General features: G+C 44.9%; 1 pseudogene; it reads right to left on the bottom strand.

Moving 5' to 3' along the window:
* Positions 1-4,909: 4,909 nt before the first annotated feature.
* LOC124240764 (transcriptional adapter 3-like) lies at positions 4,910-9,568 on the bottom strand (annotated as a pseudogene).
* Positions 9,569-10,537: the final 969 nt, after the last annotated feature.

Raw genomic sequence — 10,537 nt, 5'->3', positions numbered from 1 at the left:
CAGAAGCTTATAGTGGCAGCTGGATCTCAACTGTGCCCTCACCCCACCGCACCTTGGAGAGTTAGAATACATCACAATTGGCTGCAGTTACAAGTAGGAAGAGGGCAGGAAAACACGTGGGCAGAGCTGAAGTTCTCTGATCCCACATCTGAATTTCCAAAAGAATCCCTAGACAGTCTCTGCTGTTGGCCAATATTCCCGGAGCCCCTCTGTGAACATAACTGAGCGGGACACCCCGGCCCATGGCTGCGGGCGCGGCACTGGGCTTGTATGCAGCCTGAGGAAATCCTGCTCCTTAAGAAATTCTCAGAGCAGCGCTTCTCAGACTTCAGTGTGCACACAGATGCCGGGGACCTGGTTAAAATGCAGATACTGCGTCCGCGGGGCTGGGGTGGGATCTGAGATGCCGCGTGTCTGACCAGCTCAGGGCTGCTGCCACTGCTCTGCGGACCACCCTTTGAGTAGCAAGGTTCAGATCTCCATGTGCCCCACTCCCACCCCAGCCTCCCCGCAAGGAGACAATTAAATGCAAATGTCTGCAGTAGAATGCCATGAACTGAAGATTCCGACCCTGAAGATAAAGGGTTGAGGGATTTGGGTTTTTTCCCCCAGTAAATATTAAGTGACAAGCTTTACATAAGCACTCAGAGGCACATATTCCTAGGGGTCTGGTTTGTGGGGTTTTGTCCCTCCTGTACCATCTCTCTTTCCTTGTTGACTCTTTCCTCTGGGTTTGGGGCTCAGTTTCCTCATCTATAAATTGGGGTAGAAATATCTACCTAGAGCACTAGTTAGAGGGATAAGTGAGATAGTGCATGCCAAGAGCACTTGGTTTATTACTAGATGCTTTGAACTGTTGTCTCTGCCCCCTAATTATCGCCGTCATCGCTCAGTCCTGCGTCACCTCGGCCCTTCGTCAGGTGGAGAGAAAGATGTCACTCACCATTGCTTCCCTTGTTTCCAAAGCAGGAAAACCTGCCGCTGCCTCCTGAGGGATCGGGGACAGCAGACGGGGTGAGACAGAGAGGGTTAAAGCTTGCCAAGTTTTATACTAAAGTGGTACCCTGCAATGTATAGAACTGCGTGGCATAGTAAGCTATGGTGACAAGCACAGAGAAAAACATAAGTGACAAAATAGAAGAAATTGAGCAAATATTTAAAATGGTAGACACTAATTAAGAAGGAGATGTTCATGGCAGTTTTGTACATAATGACAAAAAAACTGGAAACAATCTAAACGCGCAGCGTTCTCAATACAGGTATGTCAAGCATGGCACACCTATACACAGGATATTGTGTAGACTCTAATGCTTTGTTTAGGTTTTTTTTTTTTTTTGGCCAGAGAAGATTTGCCCTCAGCTAACATCTGTTGCCAATCTTCCTCCTTTTTCTTCCATTTTTCCTTTGCAAAGCCCCAGTACACAGTTGTATATTCTGGTTGTAAGTCCTTCTAGTTCTTCCATGTGAGCCACCTCCACAGCATGGCCACTGACAGACAGGCGGTGTGGTTCCACAACCGAGAACTGAACCCCAGCTCCTGAAGCGGAGTGTGCCAAACTTTAATGGCTAAGCCATCAGGGCTGGCTCTGTTTAGATTTTTAATGGCATGAAAAATGCTTATGATGTGATGTTTAGAGTACAAGGAAAATCAGGCTACAAATTGTTAAATACCAAATTAAAACATATGGAGGAAAAAAGGAAGGAAGGACACATGCCACAGTGAAAATGGTGGCCGCATCTGAGGGACTGTTTGTTTTCCTTTTCTTCACTTCTCTGTACTTCCCAGGTCCTCAGCAAGGACCATATATCTGCTCAGGCTGGAGCCAGGCTGCTGCTGTGCTGGAGGTCCACCCTTTGCCGCCTACCAACCGGGCTGGTCATTGCACACAGCTCGCTGTGCCTCTATTCCCCCATAGGTGAAACGGGGCTGGTACTAACATCTAACCCATGGAGTTCTGTTAGGATGAAGTGACGGAACATTTACTGGGCACTTAGGCCTTGCACAAAATCAGTGCTTTGCAAGTATTAGCTGTTGTTATTTTCATTCTCATATCATCAAAAGAAAATCAAGCAAAAACTGCGAAAAAGATCAAAGATTAGAGGAAAGCATTTATAAATGTTAGGATGAGATTTTTTTTAAATAAACTTTTCATTTTGAACTGATTTCGGATTTAGGGAAAGTTGCAGAGTTCAGAGGGACCCCATATATCCCTCACCGAGTTTCCCCTGTGGCTAACGCATTACCCTACCGTAGGACGTGCACAAAGCTATGAGGCTGATGCTGATGCAGCGCTATTAACTAAACCCTAGATTTCATTTGAAACTCACCTATTCTTCCATTTATGTACTTTTTCTGTTCCAGGAGGGTGATATTTTTGAATGTTGACTAATGTGGCTGGGTTTTCTTTTTTACTTTTTAGTTGGGAAACATACGTAGAAGTTTATAAAACAAAATGTACTGTTTAAAAGAAATCAGAAACAGAGCACCTCCAGTACCTTAGAATCTCGCCTTGTGTCCTTTTTCCATCACAACACCCTTCCAACTTCGCCCCCCAGCGATAATTATCACAATGACTTTTACAGCAATCATATTCTTGCTTTTCTTTATAGTGTTACCATCCAGCTATGAATATCCCAATAAAGCAATTTTACTTGTTTTTGAACTCTATTTACATGGAATCACATGGCTTTTCTTTTCTTTCTTTCTTTTTTTTCTTTTTGAGGAAGATTAGCCCTGAGCTAACAACTGCTGCCAATCCTCCTCTTTTTTTTTTTTTGCTGAGGAAGACTGGCCTTGAGCTAACATCTGTGCCCATCTTCCTTCACTTTATACCGGGGACGCCTACCACAGCATGGCTTGCCGAGCAGTGCCATATCTGCACCCAGGATCTGAACCGGTGAACCCCAGGCCACCACAGCAGAACATGCACACTTAACCACCGCATCACCAGGCCAGCCCCTACACTGCTTTTTTCAACATTACTTTGTTATGTTTTGTGTGCGCCCATGGCTCATTCATTTTCATTGCTATGTGGTATTCAACAGATATGTTTTTTGTTATTGCCTCCTGATCCCTATTATTCCCTGATCAAATAGACGTTCTGCCTCCATGCCCCAGGGATGGCATTGTAACAACAGAAAATCAGATTAAAGTGCTTTTTTAAAATTATTATTTCAAAAGCCTAGATCCTCAAGGATTTAAAGCTTAAACAATAGATTTATTACAGGATTTCTCTGCCTCCACCCACTGACATTTTGGCGCAGGTAATTCTTGTTGTAGGAGCCGTCCAGTGCATTGTAAGCTGTCTAGCAGCATCCCTGGCCTCTATCTCCTACATGCCAGTAGCACCCACTCCACTCCTAGCTGTATAACCAAAAGTGTCTTCAGACATTGCCAAACATCCCCTGGAGGTAAAATTGCCCCAACTGAGAACCACCAATTTAGAAGAATAAGTAAAGGGTCGATGGAAACTGTTCCAACCACATGGAAATTCCCTCGATGAGAAATTCAGAGAGTCAGAAAGGAACATGCAGAGCGAGGTGCTGGAATGAGATGCCTGTAGGACAAGCTCCATAGATGGCCCCCAAACCCTGGCCAAACCCTGAGGTTCAGAGTCAAATAACCAAAGTTCCATGTTGGTTGGGCATTCCAAACAGAAGAAACCCACGCTCCCCATACCCAGGGAAAGCTACAGGTGCGTGTTCTCCTGTGTCCATCAGGAAGAACAAGGTTGTATTTAGGCAGACAGACCCGAGACAGCCTGAACAGAGTTTCCTGCAGCCCAGCGAAAGCTGGGAGCTACTGAATGTTTTGTACCCAAGGACTGTGACAACACAGTACAGACAGCTAGAGATCTGAGGAGGCCAGCAGCTTGGCCCAGGAAGAAGATAGCAGTGCTCTGCGTGCATCAACGTCTGAACATTAGACGAAAACAAGAATCATGATGGCACCATGGACCAGACACTGCCCTCCCCCATTAATGACTTGATTCTGTATAAGCCCTCGAAGAAATGAGGCACAAGTCCAGAAAATGCAGGGCAGATCTGAATTGGCTGGTAATTATGATTCACTGCTTGACAGAACAGGGACTTAAGAGGAAATTGTTGTTTAAAAAAACTAAATCCAGGACAATTAGACACGAAAAAGAAATAAAAGGCATTCAGATTGGTAAGAAAGAAGTGAAACCACCTGTATTCACAGATGACATGATTTTGTATATAGAAAATCCTAAGGAACCCACACACACCAAAAGAAATCTACTAGAACCAATAAACAAGTACAACAAGTTTGCAGGATACAAGATCAATATACAAAAATCAATTGTATTTCTAAATACTAGTAGTGAACAATCCAAAAACTAAATTAAAAAAATAATTCAATTTACAACATCCCCAAAATAAGATATTTAAGAATAAATTTAACAAAAGAAGTGCAAGACTTGTATACTGAAAACTATAAAATATTGTTGGAAGAAACTAAAGATCTAAATAAATAGAAAGACATCCAATGTCCATGGATTAGAAGACTTTTTTTTTTTCTTTTTAAAAAACCACAGCAGTCACCTTATTCTTAAGATTGCACTTTACAAAACAACAAGGGAGAAGTCCTTGAAGGAGGCAGGGGGTAGGGGTAGGGGAGAGGGGGAGGAGGAGGGCCCAGAAATGAAGGCCTCCATCATCTTGAGGACCAAGCAGAGGCTGGGCCCCACACCAGCCCAGCAAGGCCTGCTGTGTCCTGGCTGTACAGGGCCAGGGAAAAGACCTAAGGGAAGGAGCACAGCCACTAGAGGCTGTTGCCATTTGACTGGCAGCCACAGGCCGAGGCTTCTGAAAGCCCAAAGAAGGAAGTGGGCCTCCCTTCCCTCCCTCCCCTAGGCCAGGGGGAAGGAGCCTGAGGCAGGGATGAGGGCTACCCGTCCAGCAGCTTTAGGATGCTCTCACACTCCTTTAGAGTCTTCCAGGCCTGGTCCTTCTCTTTCTTGGTGGGGGTCCGCTTGTTCTGCTGGGCAGCAATGATCTTGCGGAAGGTGACCATGACCTCGTTGTGTGCCGTGCGTACCCGCTGCCTCAGATCCTGCCAGCTCACCTCCTCCTTTGCCAGCCTCAGCAGGTCGTGCTTCTTGGTGTGGTTGTGGGCACTGAGTGCCTTCAGCTTGGCCTGCTATCTGCACAGCTCCGTGAGGACCTCATCCTCTGAGCCTTCTGCAGGGCGTTCCTCAGACTCCAGCAGGCCCTGGGCAATCAGCTCCTCCTTGATGCGGCTGGCTCTCCACGCACTTGGTGTGTGGCACACTGAAGGGCTTGGTCTGACTGCGGGGGAGGGGCTCACGCCATCAGCCCACAGTTCTTTCCCGGACATGTCAGGAATAGGAGAGTCCTCCATGGGGGAAATAATATTTTCCTCCACCAGGGCCTGCAGGAGGCTCTGCGTCAGGGCACCAAAGGGGTACCCATCTTCCGGCTGCTGGGCTTCAGACTTCTTTAGCAGGGTATCTACATCTTTAGTGTCCAGTTCTGTCAGTGGCCCCATGAAGCCTTTCTTCTTGTCAGCCCAGCCCGTCCTTCTGCTCCTCCAGCAGGTCCTCCTGTGCCCAGCGTTGAGAGCAGTGCTTGTAATGTTCAGCCTCATCTTCTGGGGTTTCAGTAGCTCCTCTAGCGTGCGCACCTCCTCCCTGGTGATATCTGCACAACAGGGCTCCACCAAAGCCCAGAACCCGTTAGGGGCATCATTCTTGGGCATCCATGGCACATCAACTGGGTCATCAGTGAATTCATATTCCTGGATCTTGGACTGAAGATTTTTGGATTTGGGCCATCCAGTGCCAGGGCCCGGCCCATGTCCTGCCTTCCCTTCCAGTTTCTGCTTCTTGGGCTTCCCATGTTTAGGGGGAGCTCCAAGCTCATGGTCTTAACCCAGCTTCAGGAATCGTTGGTCACCTTTCTTATCCTGCCAATCACTGAGGATCTGGGTTTCAGCCTCAAGCACATGCAGGTGCCAGCTGGCAGAGGAAAGCAAGGTCTCAAGCTCCAGCTGTAGAGCATGCAGCTTTTCAATGCCGATGCCATCATCCTCAGAGCGGGCCAGCACTGTGTGTAGTGGGAACAGACCTTCAGGTGGTCCACAGACTTGAAGTCATGGAACTGCAAGGGGCAGTCCTTTAACTCACTCACGGCCCAGAATATGGGACCCTGCAGAGCTCCCCAGGATGTTCTGAGGATTAAGAGATGATGCCCATCAAGAGCCCAGTTCAGTGCCTGGCACAGAAGAAGTGGGACTGCTTAATGCCTGGCCCCACCCGTGGGTCTCCCCAATGTCCCGCCTTCAAGGTCCTCGTCCTCTAGGGACTCCCAATGTGGCTCCCACCCCCTCTACCTCCTCACTGCAGCCTACTACGTCCCCCTGGGCTGTGGGAGGGGGCAGGGAGTTCCAATTGGTCAGAGCAACCACCTCTAAACTCTGGAAGACTTAATATTGTTAAGATGGTAATTCTCCTCAAATTGTTCTACAGATTCAAAACAACTCCTATCAAAATGTCAACTGCCCTTTCCGCAAGAATTGAAAAGCTGATCCTAAAATTTATATAGGAATGCAAAAGACCCAGAATAGTCAAAACAAGCCTGAAAAAGGCCAAAGTAGAAGAACTTACTATGAAGTTCTACAGTAATCAAGACAGTGTGGTACTGGCAGAATGATAGAATGTAGATCAATAGAATAGAATTGAGAGTCTAGATATGAACCATTACATTTATGGCCAACTGATTTTTGACAAGTGACAGTTCAATTCAATGAGGAAAGAATAGTCTTTTCAACAAATGATGCTGGGACACTAGATATCCACAAGCAAAAGAATGAAGCTAGATCCCTACCTCACACCACATATGAAGACTCATTCAAAATGGACCAAAGAGCTAAAACTAGGAAACTCTTAGAAAACATAGGTGTAAATCTTCATGATTTTAAATTAGGGATTGGTTTCTTAGCTGTTACACCAAAACACAAGCAATTTTTTTTAAAAAAGATAAATTGACTTCATCAAAATTTACAAACATTTTTGCTAGAAACAATGCTATTTAAAAAGAGAAAAGACAATGCACAAAATGGGAGAAAATATTTGCAAATCATGTATCTAGTAAGGGACTTATATCAACAGTATAGAAAAAACTCTTGCAACTCAACAGTAAAAAGGAAAATGGCCCCAATCAAAAATAGGCAAAGGATTTGAAAGACATTTCACCAAAGAAGATACACAAATGGCCAATAGCATAAGAAAAGATACTCAGTGTCATTAGTTACCAGGGAAAGGACCAATCAAAACTACAATGAGACACCACTTCACATGTATTAGAATAATTTTAATAAAAAAAAGACTGATGATAATAAGTGTTGGCAAGGATTTGGAGAAACTGGAACCCTCATACACTGTGGGTAGGTATGTAAAATGGTGTGGCCACTTTGGAAAACAGTATGACAATTACTCAAAAAGTTAAACAGTTACCATATGACCCAGTAATTCCACTCCTAGGTATATACCCAAAAGAAGTGAAAACACATGCCCACTCAAAAACTTGTACACAAATGTCCATTGCAGCATTATTCTAAGTAGCCAAAGAGTGCACACAATCCAAATATCCATGAATTAATAAATGGATAAACAAATGTGACATGTCTATACAATGAAATACTATGCAGCAATAAAAAGAAATGAGGTACTGACTCTTGCAACAATATGGAGAAAGCTTGAAAACATTATGTTAAGTGAAAGAAGCCAGTCACAAAAGGCCACATATTGTATGATTCTATTTAAATGAAATGTCCAGAAGAGGCAAATCCATGGAGATAAAAAGTAGATTAACAGTTGCCAGGTGCTGAGGGTAGAAGGATGGAGTGACTGCTAACGGGTATGGGATTTCTCTCCGGGGTGATGAAAACGTTCAGGAATTAGATCGTGGCAATGGTTGTACGACTTTGTGAAAACACTACAAACCTCTGAGTTGTAGACTTTCGAAAGCTGAATTTTATTGTATGCAAATCATATTTCAATTATTCTTCGAAAAACATCTCTCAAATTAAGCACTGATAGTAAATAAATCATAAAAGCAGAAAATAAATTAATTAAATATGCTGTATTTCTTGCAGACCTGAGTTTGTAGCCTGAATACTATACTGGTTACAACTATTCTGGTGCATCCCTATTTCAGCCTTTACACTTGCCCTCTCAATGGTCTTTTATTTATTTATTTATTTATTTTTAAAGATTGGCACCTGGGCTAACAACTGTTGCCAATCTTTTTTTTCTTTTCTTTTCTGCTTTATCTTCCCATACCCCGCCATACATAGTTGTATATTTTTAGTTGCAGGTCCTTCTAGTTGTGGCATGTGGGACACCACCTCAACGTGGCCTGACGAGCAGTGCCATGTCCATGCCCAGGATCCAAACCCTGGGCCGCCGCAGCGGAGAGGATGAACTTACCCACTCGGCCACGGAGCCGGCCCCCCTCTCAATGGTCTTAGCAGCACTGCTCATGCTCAGAGTTCATATGTTGACCACTCTCTCCCCACCCAAACCCATCTGTGGGGCTCCCTACACTGTGCCAGAAACACCTCTGGGGAAGACTGTGCCTTGTCGTCCCACAGTTCTGAACTTTATGGAAGGTGGTATTTTATATAGACTCTCTATTTTTAACTCTCTGATGAAAGCAACCCTGTGCTTGCTCATCTCTCTGCTGATGATCCCTAACTCTATATTTCCATCCCTGCCCTTGGGGTCTTGAACTGTCCACAAGAGCATCCACAGTTAGCTATTCTACCATCACTTTATCTATACGTATATACGCTTCATACCCAATGAACCAAGTCATGGACATAGCCCCTCTTTACCTCGCTATGTCTGTCACTAATAACAGCCTCTGTTTTCATAACTTTTGATAGTTTAGCAAGTATTCTCACATGATCTCATTTCATTTGTGAGGTTGCTCTTATTGCTATTTCCATTTTATACATGAGGAAACTGAGACTCAAAGGGGTGAAGGATGTGGCAGATCCAGGACTGGAACCCGGGGCTAAAGGATCCAAATCTGACCACTATTATTCTCATTACCCTTGACCTGAAACCTCTGAGAAAACATCAACTCCTCCCATTCCTCTATTCCTACACAGCCAGTTAGTCACCACGGTGCAAACTGTGAGCCTGAGGACTGAGCTCATAGAAGTTTGCCACTAATAAGGGTCTTCTGTTAATTCTCCCTTTGCAACATTTCACCAGTTGGTCCTTCCCATCCCCAAAGCCATCACCAGATGGTTCTCAGACTTCAGCATCACCAGCACCACCTGGAGGGCCTGTTAAAACACAGATTGCCAGGCTTCAGCCCCAGTGTTTCTGATTCCATGGGTCTTGGGTGCAGCCTGAGAATCTGCATTTCTAACCCCATGGCTGGCCTGCATTCCCAGCTCCAGGCCACCCTGCGTGCCACTGTTCTGGTAATTGCCACTCTTGTCTTTCTCCCCAACTACACTGTGAGTCTGAGGACCGAGGCTCATTCTTCGCTGTATTCTTTCTGCCTCATCCATTGCCCCACACAGACCTAGCATGGACAGCTCCTCACAGTCTGACCTGAATCCTCATCCTGAGTTCAAACCCCTGCCTGCCAGTAACTAATCCTTTGACGTAGGGCCATCACTCAGTCTTTCCAAGTGCAGTTTCCACCTCTGCAAAATGAGATGGGAAGAACGTCTATTTTGTGGGGTCATTGAGAGGATTAAATGAGAATAATTTTGAACGGCTTAGCACAACCAAATGGACGGTAGGTGCTCAATAAATACTTGCTGTTGTAATTTCCCACTCTGCTCCTTGACTGCGGCACGCACATTCCCCTCTAGACCTGTACTTCCAAATTCCCCTAGCATGGAGCATCTGCTCCCTGCAGCCCCCTCTCTCCAGCCAAGCCCTTTCCATCCTTTCAAAATTTGCCTCAAGTGTACATCTCCATTTAGCTGTCTTTATCACTCATTTGTCCAGAATCTCATATTGCCTTATAACACCCTTTTCACTACTGTATTGGTTAATTGTCATATATTTTCAACTAAATTGTAAGCTCCTTGAGTGTAGGAAGCTCATGCAGTGTTTGCATATTAATATCCATAGCCCCACCCCAAATCTCAAGGAATATTTGCTGAATGAGAAGTTGTGTCCTTAACTGACTCAACAGAGAATTAAGGTATTCGGTTGTAAGCCACGGAAAGAAGTAACAAGCCATATGAGAATACCGATTTGTAAATGTCTTGGTGTTGGAGTTTAATTTGGCTGTGTTAGCACCGGATCTGTTTTCAGCAGGACTTGGAATATTTTTTCTTAAGCATGAGTTTCTTGGCTGAAAGGCAGAGGGGTTGCCACTCTGTAGTGAAACCTGTAACTATGCTGTACAAAAAAAAAAAAGTGAATTCCATGTGGGGACATGTTGAGAGCCAGCTATGGGAACTTTAAATTTCTTACCTCCCAGATTTAAAGGAACAACTCTGCCCCAGCGAGACAGCAGACAG

Source organism: Equus quagga, chromosome 6 (assembly GCF_021613505.1).
Source record: "Equus quagga isolate Etosha38 chromosome 6, UCLA_HA_Equagga_1.0, whole genome shotgun sequence".
Classification (NCBI taxonomy): Eukaryota; Metazoa; Chordata; class Mammalia; order Perissodactyla; family Equidae; genus Equus; species Equus quagga.
Note: the sequence above shows the minus strand (reverse complement) of the source record. Positions and strands in the feature narration are given on the sequence as shown.